Raw genomic sequence first — 13,587 nt, forward strand, 5'->3', positions numbered from 1 at the left:
TCTGTCTAGATGTAGTTTTAATTTCTTCTACTATTGGTAATAACTGTGAACAGGACAAATTGAGAGGGTGAATCTCCCTAATTGGGGGCACAGACATATATAAAATGCACTACTTATCAATCAAAAAGTGTTCCCCAGTGCTAAACCTTTCATCCAATTTCTAATTTGCTGCATTTGGAAATTCCGAAACCCAGTATGAAGGAATAGTAGTGGTAAAAAAAAGACTAATTTCCTTCTCAGAAAGTTGGAGGCATGCCCCGGGTCAGAGGGAAGGGCCCCAGGACCAATGGAAAGGGTTCTGAGACCGATCAAAAGGATCCTGAGACCAATGGAAAGGGTGCCAAGACTGATGGAAAGGGCTTCCGAGACCGATGGAAAGGGCTTCTGAGACCGATGGAAAAGACCTGAGACCAATGGAAAGGGACTCGAGACAAATAGAAAGAGCCCCAAAACTGATGAAAAGGGCCCTGAGACTGATGGACAGGCCCAAGCACCAATGGAAAGGTCCCAGAGACTAATAGAAAGTGCCTTAGACCAATGGAAGGGGCCTCAAGTCCAATGGAAAGGGCCCCGACACTGATAGAAAGGGCCAAGAGACTAATGTTAAGGGTTCTGAGACCGATGGGCAGGGTCCCGAGAACCAATAGAAAGGGCCCCAAGGCCAATAAAAAGGGCCCCGAGACCATTGGAAAGGGCCTCAAGACCAATAAAAAGGGCCCCATAACTGATGGAAAGGGCCAAGAAACCGATGGTAAGGGTCCTGAGACCGATGGAAAGGGCCTGAACCGATGGAAAGGGCCTCAAGACCAATGAAAAGGACCCTAAAACTGATGGAAAGGGCCAAGAAACCGATGGTAAGGGTCCTGAGACTGATGGAAAGGGGCCTGGGACCAATAAAAAGGGCCCCGGAACCAATGAAAAGGGGCCGAGACCATTGGAATGGGCCCCGAGACAGGATCATAGTTTCTTGCACTGGGGCCCTGAAGTTTCCAGTTATGCCTCTGCACCATAGCTCACATTTAGCACTCAGAGAGACATTTGCGTTATGGAACCCTACTCTCAGAGGCACCACGTTCCATCATGCCAAGGATTTTTGTGCACACAGGCAGCATACACTTTGACTTTTAAATGTCGCCGGGGCTGAGAAATCTATATGGCATAAACTTTTGCCTAAAAATCAATCTCATGTAGGGTTTGATTAGAAGAAAATTGCTATCCCATTTGTTTCTACATTTGTCTGCATGTTGTCCTTTTCACTCATAGGCTGGACAATGAGAAGCATTCTTTAAAAATTCCCTGAGAAAGTGTATGACATTAAAATGTCCTTTGATGCTCTTTCACTAAACATTGGACATTAGCGGTTTGGGTGACACTGATCCCTAATGCATCTCGCTTCAATCAATAGACACCAGAATTTCGCAATTAAGAAAGGGGGTTTTAGACCAAACGCAGACACGCTTTTATGTCACTCCTGTCTTTTCGCTCATGACTATAATTCAAGAAGAAAGATACATTTCTGGCCAGGCAAAAATCTTATTTCATGTGTTTTTCTGTTTATCTGTATTTATAGAACATGAAATTAGACAGTCGGATCATAGATCAAGAAATTGCCTCCAGACCCTTAACTATTTCAGCAATATCCCAGTTTTGGTTTTGCTGTATTTGTTTTGCTTTGATGAATTGGATGCAAAGTGCGGAGTCTGTAGTAGACCATGCTGGCTGCTATACTTCATTATGTAGATCTTTTCTTTCTTTCTTTTTTTTCACCATTAAAGCCTTTAATTTGGCTTTAGTAATGCGAGGCTTGAGGAGGAACTCCAATCTAATTAAAAATGAAATTCAAGGGATTGCTTTAAAAAGTCACAGTTGAAACCATTAAATCGATCCAATTAACACTTATACTTACTATCCTTGTCACTGGGAAGTAGCTGAATACGGCAACTGTCTACTGAACATTTTGAGTAGGATTTACTAAAACATGAGCACACAGAATCTGGCGCAGCTGTGCATAGTAACCAATCAGCTTCTAACTTCAGCTTGTTCAATTAAGCTTTGGCAATAAACGTAGAAGTTGATTGGCTAAAGGGCCGTAGATCATTTTTTTTCCTGGGGGGGTTCAGCCTTGAGTACCTAGAGAACAACAACTATCAAGCCTGCCACACTGTAACAAATTGTGGTGTGTAAATATATACAGTATATATATAGCCCCCCCCGCAGGCACATCTGTTAGTGAAGAAAATAGTAAACATGGCTTCAATGTAAGCCGGGCCCTGCCTGTCAGCCTCGTGGATGAGAAAGGTGGTCTTCCCAGTGGCAGTGCGGCTCCTGCAGCTGATAGGCTACACTAGCCTAGCTTCTGTGAAATTGACCCCCCGACCCCCCCCCCCCCCCCTTATCTACGCTCCTGATTGGTGAGGGTTGGACCCCCGCGACCCCCCCCCCCTTATCTACGCCCCTGATTGGCTACTATGTACAGCTGCACCAGATACTGTGTGCACCAGTTTTAGTAAATCTTCCCCTTAGGCCCCTTTCACACAGGCAATCTGATCAGATTTATATAAGAAATCCGCGCTACGGTAAGTCTGCCTGGCTGCGGCTTACCTCTAATGTAATCCCAATGAAGGATACAGTAACAGAAATAGAAAACAGGAGGTATATGGCGCTGCCTGGATCCGAGATTGAATGGAAGTCAGAATGGGGGATTAGTGAAAAAATAAATAAATAAATAGAGATGTTACACTAATTCATAAACAAAATAAGTTATTTAGGCTGGGTTCACACTGGGGGCGGCTTCAAAGTCGCCCGACCACGGATGCCGCCCCGTACAGCGTGATTTCAGCGGGGCTTGCAAACTACTTCTCTAATAGAAGTCAATGCAAGTCGCCCCCAAAGTAGTGCAGGAACCTTTTTCTAAGTCGGAGCGACTTAAGTTGCTCCGATTAGAACGGTTACATTGCACTGACTGGAGTGCGACTTGTCAGGCGGCTAAGTCGCCTGACAAGTTGCCCCAGTGTGAACTGGGACTTAGAGTGCTAGAGTGCGACAAACAAATAAATAATGTAAACTGAAATGTGAAATCTTGAAATGATACTGATAAGCACTCAAATTATAATAATTAAAGTGTATAAAATTATAATAGTAAAGTGACCAAGTGCAAAAAAAGGTGTCCATGTGCACAATAAATACGATAAAATATCCAAAAAATGTGTCCATAAAAATCACAAATAATATTAGATCTTCAATGGTGATTCGTAATGGTTAAAAAAACAAGCGTGCTCCCCCTCTCTCCCAGGACCGCAATCACCAGATCACCAAACCCCTACAGGGGTAGCGAGAATCACTGATATTAAAGATGGCTCCTATATGTTTGCCCAGCTGGATGTAAAACCATGTTTCCCAATGCAAAGAAATCTTGTCTCAAAGGCCACGGATATATGGAAAGAAGAGTATCTACATAGTGTGATTCTGTATATTACAAGAAATGTATTGGAATGTAAACAATGTACTCACAAACAACAAGTGTGTGATCGCAGTAAATCAAATCTGCTTGGAGACAGTACTTTCAGCTGTGCGTTCCATGAACCGGAAGTGGACGGAAGTGACGCTTTACGCGTTTCGTCGATGTGACGTCATCAGGAGAAGCCTCTGATTCTGATCAGGACCGCCTTTTCAGTTTTTCAGGCAGACCTGATCCGACCCTCCAGTCTCTTTTATGTAGCGGTGGATGTCCGTCGGACAACCACCGCCATCCGATCCAATCCTGTTTCCCAACAACAGACAGATGGGGGACCTATTCCCCAACCATCTAGCGGATGGGTTTGGATGGCATTGGATGGAAACAGACAGGGGTCCGTTTCAATCTGGTTGCCCATTAGAGAACAGTGGGCCATTCAAAACGGACATCGACCTTTCATCCGCCTGCTCAGCGAGGATCAGCGGAGAGATCCCCCGATAAGCAAGCGGAACCCACTTCACAGAGGCGCACATGTGAAAGGGGCCATTGTGTCTCCGATTTGTCCTTTATATCAGTGGTGTCCAAACTGCGGCCTGCTGCAATATTTTATCTGGCCTTCTATTGCAAGAGGGGATTTTAAAGGGGGCTCTGATGAAAAGTGGACTTTTATGGGGACTCTGTTGTAAGGGGTAATGCCATATAAAGGGGACTCTGATGTAAGGTGGACTTTGGTGGGCACTCTGATGTATGGGGGACTCCCTTACAAATCAGTCCACCTTTCATCAGAGTCCCCATCACAGTCTACCCTTACATTAGAGAAATGAATCATTTGTTATCTCTGCCTCTATTAGCCTGTATCTTTTTTTAGGAAAGTGGAAAAATAGTGCTGGACCTCTAAAGTTATCTTCTTGGTATTACTATCCCAAAGTGTTGATGTTGATGAAATATTCTGGTTCCTGGGCAGACGGCTTCTACAGCCCAGGGGATCTCCATGGTCTCTTTTTCTTGTAGTTTAATGTACCAAAAATGGAAATTGAAGGTCAACACAACAGCTAAGAAGTCCAGGTACACCTTTAGACCAATAAACGTCAGGGGGACAATCCAAGAGTAGACAATGCATTTCGGGGGTCCTAAAGCATCCCCTTCATCAAGACTAGATTCTCACATTTGTCTGAGGTTCTTGCATATTGATTATCTATTCAATATTATCTGACATTAACTTTTATACATCCAATACTATTGGTCATTGGGTATTTGATTTTAGCTATGACCCTGATGAGGGGATATTGAATGGGTATTTTATTGATATGGAGATGTCTTTATATTTTTTCTAGCCCTGATAAAGGGGGTGCTTTTTGACCCTTGAAACATGCTGGCTACTCTTTGGATTATCTTAATCTATCCATGTGTATATGTGCTCCTACTATGTAGGGTCTGGAAATTTAGAGTTGGACTGCAGAACACAAAGGAGCCTTGAAGTGGGCACTGTGTCCAGGGCTGCTGTTAGAAACCACAGGACCCCATACAGCCAATGCTTGAGTTATGAATAAACCATTACCGAAAACCACAATATGTTCATTCAGGAAAGGAAGGGGCTGGTAAATATGACATATTTATTGAACCCTTCCCCCACTCTCCATCTTAAAGGATCCTATCGAGTGTTTGCAGCTGCCGGTGGGAAGGAGAAGAGGGAAGCCAGAAGCACTGCAGGGGTAGAGAGGGAACACGGGGTGGCCTGGACAGTAGGGGGGAAACTGGAACTGATCCCCAGTATATATAGCTCTCTTTGCAGCAGCAGAAAGCCAACGGGAGAAGAATCCAGCTTTCAGCTGCTGTAGAGATCCATACAGGGGATCGGTTTCAGTAATTCCCCTGTCGTTTACCCTCCCTGCCCACATCCAATTCACTGAGCTGCCTGGGCCCTTCTTCTGGCCCAGGGCCCGTACAAGAGGACCAGTGGTACCCCCCTATCCATGGCACTGACTGCAGCTTATGCATGCATTTGCAAATGTGTGCAAACAAAACCCTCTGTTTTGCAGGCTGTCTGGTAAGTATGCTGAGAAATATTTTGTTTGTGATGGGTATTGCCCTTCCATGTGCTCCTTTCTTCCTTGATGAGGAAAGATTAGAGGAACTGAATTTATTCTCTCTTGAGAAGAGGAGATTGGGGGGGGGGGGGATATGATCAACATGTATAAATCCATAAGTGGTCCATATAGTGAACTTGGTGTTGAGTTGTTCACTTTAAGGTCATCATAGAGGACAAGGTGACAATCTTTATGTCTAAAGGAAAAGAGATTTTGTCTCCAAATATGGAAAGGTTTCTTCACCGTAAGAGCTGTGCAAATGTGGAATGTGAAAATAGACTCCCTCAAGAGTTTGTTCATATTTACAAAAAGAATCCCCATTGGTGTGGGACTGTGAATGCCACTAGACAATGTATATTGTAGTAAAATAATTACATTTTATTTGAATCAAAACATAAACAGAAATCCAAACAAGACAAATATTTGTATTTGTAACATTTTGTCTTGTTTGGATTTCTGTTTATGTTTTGATTCAAATAAAATTTAATTATTTTACTACAATATACATTGTCTAGTGGCATTCACAGTCCCACACCAATGGGGATTCTTTTTGTATATATATTGATTAGGGATGATGGCCACTAGCACTGGGTACTAGGTGCTGGGATTATTGTTTTCTCAAGAGTTGGTTCTGGCCAGCTCAGTAGATTGCTTTATAAAAGACCTGGATTATTTCCTAAATGTTCCTAACATAGCTGGATGCTAATATTTATAGGTAAAGTTGATCCAGGGAATATCCGATTGCCTCTCGGGGGATCAGGAAGGAATTTTTTCCCCTGCTGGAGCAAAGTGGACCATGCTTTGCTGGGGTTTTTCAACTTTCTCTGGATTAACTGTGGGTATAGGGTTGTGTATATGGGATTGTGTGCATTTTTATTTTTTGTTATTGGTTGAACTAGATGGACTTGTGTCTTTTTTTTTTTTTTTTAACCTGACTAACTATGTAACAATGTAAAGGCCAGACATAGGTTGGGGTGGTTGTCACTTTTTTTGTGTCTAAATTGTCCACCTGACTTGTATTGCTTTTATTGGAATAAAGCTTTATCTAGACCTCTTAGCAGTTGTGTGGTGCTTTCATTTGCATTTGTTTGCCATTTTTTAGGCATAGCTTCCAGAGATGAGTTCTTCTGTAGTCCTGGCACTGAAACACCTATGTGCATTGTAATATTGTGGGGGTTTCACTGAAGTGTAGTACTTTCCATCAAGTGCAGACCAGCCACGGAAGTATAATTTCAGGGCGCTTGGCCCACTTTTACTTAAAAGAAAAGTTCAAAATATTTCACAGGGGTACCCTTTCAGGGGTTTTCAGCAGCAGAGCATACATTTCCCAGCCTCTTGGCAATACTGATTTTGCAATTCCTGGACCTGTCTCCACACAGACTCGCCACTTTGTCACACTCAGCTTTGCGACCAACCCAGTGCCCACCTAGGCTGCACAGATTCCTGCCTAAAGACACCTTATGTCCTACTGCCTCTCAGGTGACAACCTGATCAGATCTGGCCACCTCACCTTGAGGCCAGGGTCTTCAGCAGAACATACATTTTCCAGTCTCTTGGATATACAGACATTGTAGCTCCTGCGCCCCCACACACACACCTCACCACTTTGTCTTGCTCAGCTTTACAACCAACTAAATGCCCATCTGGGTGGCACAGGCTTCTGTCTGAAGACACCCTGTCTCCTACTAGCTCTCAGGCGATGCCCTGGTCAGATATGGTGTCCTCTTCTTGAGGCCAGGGTTGACACTCTTCCAGTATCTTTCACACAGATAGGCTGCCCTGGCAGAAACCTGTGTGTGGGGGAAAGGAGCCCTAAATCACAGCTAGCCTCTTGATTAAAAAGTCTGTGCACACCTGCACCATCAAGCTGCTGGTCTCCAGTAAATCATGGGACACATGGTTAGAGGCTTCATCCCTCCAAAGGCTTTTCAAAGACTCCAGTCTACAGAACCCATTCAGGGAGTTACCAATCCTGGTGTCAGGGCTCAGCAGCAGGGATGGCCAAATCTGCATAACCTACACTCAGGGAACTGAAACCCAGACTGTATAGAGTAAAGTAAACATATTAATTGTAAAACAAAAGACATCAAAATGTAACCGACTAAAAAAAGTCTAACTATATACAATGTGTATAAAATGAGGAACACAGATAAACAGGGTAATACCAGAGATGCGATCAGGAACAAGGGGAGAAGATACAAGGCAGCAGGGTGCTTGGTCAAGGATCAGGCAGGAATAAGGCTCAGGATTAAACAGCAAGCATACATATGGCTCGCAGGCAAACACTGGAGCGAGAGGGTAATGTAGAGGAGGAACTAAACACTCTCCCAGTCAGGGCCACTGTTATAAATCATGGGGCCCCGTACAGCCTACCTGATGGGGTCCCCTTCAACCCCACCCCTGGCCCCACCTCAAAACAAAATGCAGGTTTTTTCATTTGCATATGCATGCAGGACCAACGTATGCGTTCACAATTGTGCAAAAGCAGAAGCGGGGCAGTTTACATTTCTTTAACCACTTAAGCCCCGGAAGATTTTACCCCCTTCCTGACCAGGGTTTTTTTTGCGATTTTTTACTGCGTCAATTTACCGGACAATTGCGCGGTCGTGCGATGCTGTACCTAAACGAATTTGACGTCCTTTTTTTCCCACAAACAGAGCTTTCTTTTGGTGGTATTTGATCACCTGTGCGATTTTTACTTTTTGCACTATAAACAAAATAAGAGCGTAAATTTTGCAAAAATAACAATATTTTTCACATTTTTTTATATGAAATACCCCCCCAAAAAAAATGTAAAAATCAAAATTTTTTAACATTTTTGGCCAATTTGTTTTCTGCTACATATGTTTGGTAAAAAAAATCGCAAAAAGCGTATTTTGATTGGTTTGTGCAAAAGTTATTGCGTTTAGGGAAAGATTTCTGTCATTTTTGGTGTTTTTTGTTTTTAACGCGTAATGGCGGCGATCTGCGATTTTTTTGCGGTACTGCGACATTGCGGCGGACAGATCGGACCCTTGACTGACATTTTTGACACTTTTGGGGTTACCAGTGACATTACTGCAGTAATCAGTGCTATACATATGCACTGTTACTGCAAAATGACACTGGCAGGGAAGGGGTTAACTTTATTGGGGAGGGAGGGGTTAAGTGTGTCTCTAGGGGCGTGCTTTCTACTGTGATTGGCTGTGGCTACAAGTGTAGGAACAGTGATCAACGGTCCTACATAGTAGAACCGTCTGATCACTGTTTCTACACAGGGGAGAATGACAGGCGGCTTGTTTACATCAGCCGCCTGACTTTCTCCCTCTGTACCGACGATCGGCGAGTGACCGGCGGACGTCGGGTCCACCGGTCACACGCACTAACTTCCCTGTGAATGAGCCGCGGCGGGCGCGCGCATCCGCGGGCGTGCGCTCGCCCGCTATTGGCTCACAAGTAAGTGACAGGCAAGTGACGTACCGGTACGTCACTCTGCCTGGCCGGGGCTGACCGCCGCAGTATATAGTCGTGCGGCGGTCGCCAACCAGTTAAAAAAAATTGTTTTATTATTTTTTTTTATCACAAGGGATGAACAACATCCTTTGTAATAGCATGGGCCAAGGCAGGTCCTCTTTATGGAGAGATTCCATATCTGTCCTTTGGCCTCCAAAGCATCTAATCAAACCAAGATCATGAGTGGTGAAATCCTGGGGGGTGGGTGCCTTCCACTGCCTTTAAAAGTAATCCAGTGCCTTTTAGGATTACTTATACTTTGTGTGCTGGGGCTAAAAAATGATATTTCATTCATTGCTACAGTGATGACCGAGAAATAACCCTTCCAATCCAGGCACTGGTTGAGGGTTGGTAAAAGCTCAGCTCTGCTGCACATGTTTACTGCCCCCCCCCCCCCCCGAATACAAGTGTAAAGTAGCATCTCTCTGTGTGTAATGATCATCAGCATTGTGATAATTACACAAGCAGCACAGTAAGCAGGTGCTCTATCATGGCTCTGTGTCACATGGCTGTTGGGTGCTGGAAATGTAAATACCCCCCCCCCCCCCCATCAACAAAAAGGAGCTGGGGGAGAAGTTTGCCAAACTCTATTTTTTATTATGCAGTGATGAACTGTAATGCTGCCCGGGTCCCCTTGTGGAGCTGATGGGGCCGGGCCGGGTTCAACAGAACCAGTTGTTCTACCCTATCAGCGGCTCTGCTCCCAGCAGCCAGCAGATACCAATAATCTCCACCTGATGCTAGCTGCTGGGAGGGTATTTAGCCCATCTTCTACATTTCCCTCTCGCTCCTGTGTTTTGCCTGCCAGTCAGATGCATGCTTGCTGTTTAATCATGAACCTGATTCCTGCCTGATCCTGTCTTGGGAGACACCCACTGGTGGACATGAACTACAACCTTCTGCTCTGGGAGACACAGTGCCACCAGCAGGTGATCCAGGTCCTGACACCCGGAGAAAACCTGAAAAACACATTTTCTCCATTCAGAATAGACAATCAGCAGGAGCCCCCCAGCCTGAATCAATGAGAAGCCTGTGTGACATATACTCCCTTTTCCACCGTGGAAGGGCATAGCCATTCTCACCTGTGCAAAACAATCTGACAATATGACTGCCACCTCTGCAGATATACTTCATAAAAAAAACTTTTCTTTCTGTGTTTTATGACTTTTATCCTTAGTTGCAGCTGCTGAAGCTTCCATTAAATTGGTAGCTCCAGCAGGCAAAGACAGGCATGACTAGTTTTTATGAAAACTGTCAATTTCCTAATCTTTTAGCACTATATAAATGCATACAATAAATGAATACAATAAAGGAACCTCTTTTCCCTGTTGACACCTATTACAAGGAAACGCACCGGTTGGGGCCGCATTTGTGACGTCATTGCGCACGAGTCGGCTTGTGAGGTCCACGGCAGTGTTTGCTTGTCTGTATTTTGCTGGTTTTGATCGTTTTAAGTGAAAGTGCAGTATTTGCCTTTTATTAAAACTGATTTTTAGCATACTACACAATGAAGTGCTTTCCTCTTCCTATATATGCCTGAGATCCATTGGGGAATAATAAATAATTTACGCTTTACTGAATACCGGCTGAGACCTTTGGATGGTAATTCTGCTGAGGCTGGATGGTGAAAAGTCAAAAAAGCAATTGAGATCTCTATAAATTTAGATCCAAAATTTCTGGTAAGAGGTGAGAATTTTATGTGGGGATGGCCTTCTTTATGACTACCCTTTCACGTTGTTTACTGACCTTTTTATAATTTACTGGGATACTCAATTGGACTGATATTAGTGGATTTTTATATGTTAATGTTTATGATGGACTTTCATGTGAACAATTGATTGATAATGCTCTTTATATATGTTTATATTCTTTGAGGACACTATTAGATCCAAGTGTGATTATAGTGTACTTGGGGATCACCCAGAGAAGCCCACCAAGTCTCTTTTAAACATGTTTGTACACTGTATTGTCAAAAGTATCGGGACACCTGGCTTTACACACACACCTGAACTTTAATGACATCCCGGTCTTAGTCCGTATGGTTCAATATTGAGTTGGCTCACCCTTTGCAGCTATAAGAGCTTAAACTCTTCTAGGAAGGCTGTCCCCAAGGTTTAGGAATGTGTCTGTGGAAATGTTTGACCGTTCTTCCAGAAGCGCATTTGTGAGGTCAGGCACTGATATTGGACAAGAAGGCCTGGCTCGCAGTCTCTGCTATAATAATCCCAAAGGAGTTCTTTTGGGTTGAGGTCAGGACTGTGCAGGCCAGTCAAGTTCCTCCACCCCAAACACGCTCATCCATGTCTTTATGGACCTTGCTTTGTGCACTGGTCCAAATAATTTGGTGAAGGAGGCATTATGGTGCGGGGTTGTTTTTCAGGGGTTGGGCTTGGTCCCTTAGTTCCAGTGAAGGGAACTCTTAAGGCGTCATCATGCCAAGACATTTTGAACAATTTCATGCTCCCAACTTTGTGTCAACTGTTTGGGGATGGCCCCTTCTTGTTCCAACATGACTGCGCATCAGTGCACAAAGCAAGGTGCATGGACCGTACTGCAGGCGGCCATGCCAACACGATACTCTGTGCTATTATGCAAGAAAATTGTCTGTAAGTGCAATCTTTTTATAAAAAAATCTTTATTTTAAATGATTATGCACTATCAGTTCTCCTTTCATTTTATACATCTACCTGTGAGCCGGGAGACGGGGATAGTCTGGAGATCCATATAGGTGGCAACACATATCTGTGTTTTATCCTGCTGTGATCAGCACATATGTCCATTGACTTTGGTGGTCTGGTAAGTGGCCATTTTTCACTTGAGCACGGTGGTGATGCAATGGACACTTTGATGGTTATTGAATGTCCTCATTTCAGCACCAATTTAACACCATTTGGGACTGTAAGATTGGCCCCTACCAATCATCACCATTATAGTTCTTCTGTGGGACTTTTAAGCTTTGTTTTCACTTTTAAATAATATATATATATTTTTTTTTTATATTCACTTTTATGTTTATTTGTAGGAATTATTTGCATATGTACAGTATCTCACAAAAGTGAGGACACCCCTCACATTTTTGTAAATATTTTATTATATCTTTTCATGTGACAACACTGAAGAAATTACACTTTGCTACAATGTAAAGTAGTATAACAGTGTAAATTTGCTGTCCCCTCAAAATAATTCAACACACAGCCATTAATGTCTGAACCACTGGCAACAAAAGTGAGTACACCCCAAAGTAAAAATGTTAAAATTGGGCCCAATTAGCCATTTTTCCCTCCCCGGTGTCATGTGACTCACAAGGTCTCAGGTGTGAATGGGGAGTAGGTGTGTTAAATTTGGTGTTAGCGCTCTCACTCTCTCATACTAATCACTGGAGATTCAACATGGCTCCTCAATGCAAAGAACTCTCTGGTGATCTTAAAAAAAGAATTGTTGCTCTACATAAAGATGGCCTAGGGTATAAGAAGATTGCCAAGACCCTGAAACTGAGCTGCAGAACGGTGGCCAAGACCATACAGCAGTTTAACAGGACAGGTTCCACTCAAAACAGGCCGCCCCATGGTGGACCAAGGAACCTGAGTGCATGTGCTCAGCATCTTATCCAGAGGTTGTCTTTGGGAAATAGAGGTATGAGTGCTGTCAGCATTGCTGCAGAGATTGAAGGGGTGGAGGGTCAGCCTGTCAGTGCTCAGACCATACGCCGCACAATGCATCAAATTGGTCTGCATGGCTGTCATCCCAGAAGGAAGCCTCTTCTAAAGATGATGCACAAGAAAGCCTGTAAACAGTTTTCTGAAGACAAGCAGACTAAGGACATGGATTACTGGAACCATATCCTGTGTTCTGATGAGACCAAGATAAACTTTTTTAGTTCAGATGGTGTCAAGCGTGTGTGGCGGCAACCAGGTGAGGAGCACAAAGACAAGTGCATCTTGTCTACAGTCAAGCATAGTGGTGGGACTGTCATGGTCTGGGGCTGCATGAGTGCTGTCGGCACTGGGGAGCTACAGTTCATTGAGGGAACCATGAATGCCAACATGTACTGTGACATACTGAAGCAGTGCATGATCCCCTCCCTCTGGAGTCTGGGCCGCTGGGCAATATTCCAACATGATAACGACCCCAAACACAATTCCAAGACGACCACTGCCTTTCTAAGGAAGCATAGGGTAGAGGTGATGGACTGGCCAAGCATGTCTCCAGACCTAAACCCTATTGAGCATCTGTGGGGCATCCTCAAGTGGAAGGTGGAGGAGCGCAAGGTCTCTAACATCCACCAGCTCTGTGATGTCCTCATGGAGGAGTGGAAGAGGAGTCCAGTGGCAACCTGTGAAGCTCTGGTGAACTCCATGCCCAAGAGGGTTAAGGCAGTGCAGGAAAATAATGGTGGCCACACAAAATATTGACACTTTGGGCCCAATTTGGACATTTTCACCTTTGAGGTGTACTCACTTTTGTTGCCAGTGGTTTAGACATTAATGGCTGTGTGTTGAGTTATTTTGAGGGGGGCAGCAAATTTACACTGTTATACAAGCTGTACACTCACTA

This window comes from Pelophylax lessonae (assembly GCF_965119305.1).
Source record: "Pelophylax lessonae genome assembly, chromosome: 4".
Taxonomy (NCBI): domain Eukaryota; kingdom Metazoa; phylum Chordata; class Amphibia; order Anura; family Ranidae; genus Pelophylax; species Pelophylax lessonae.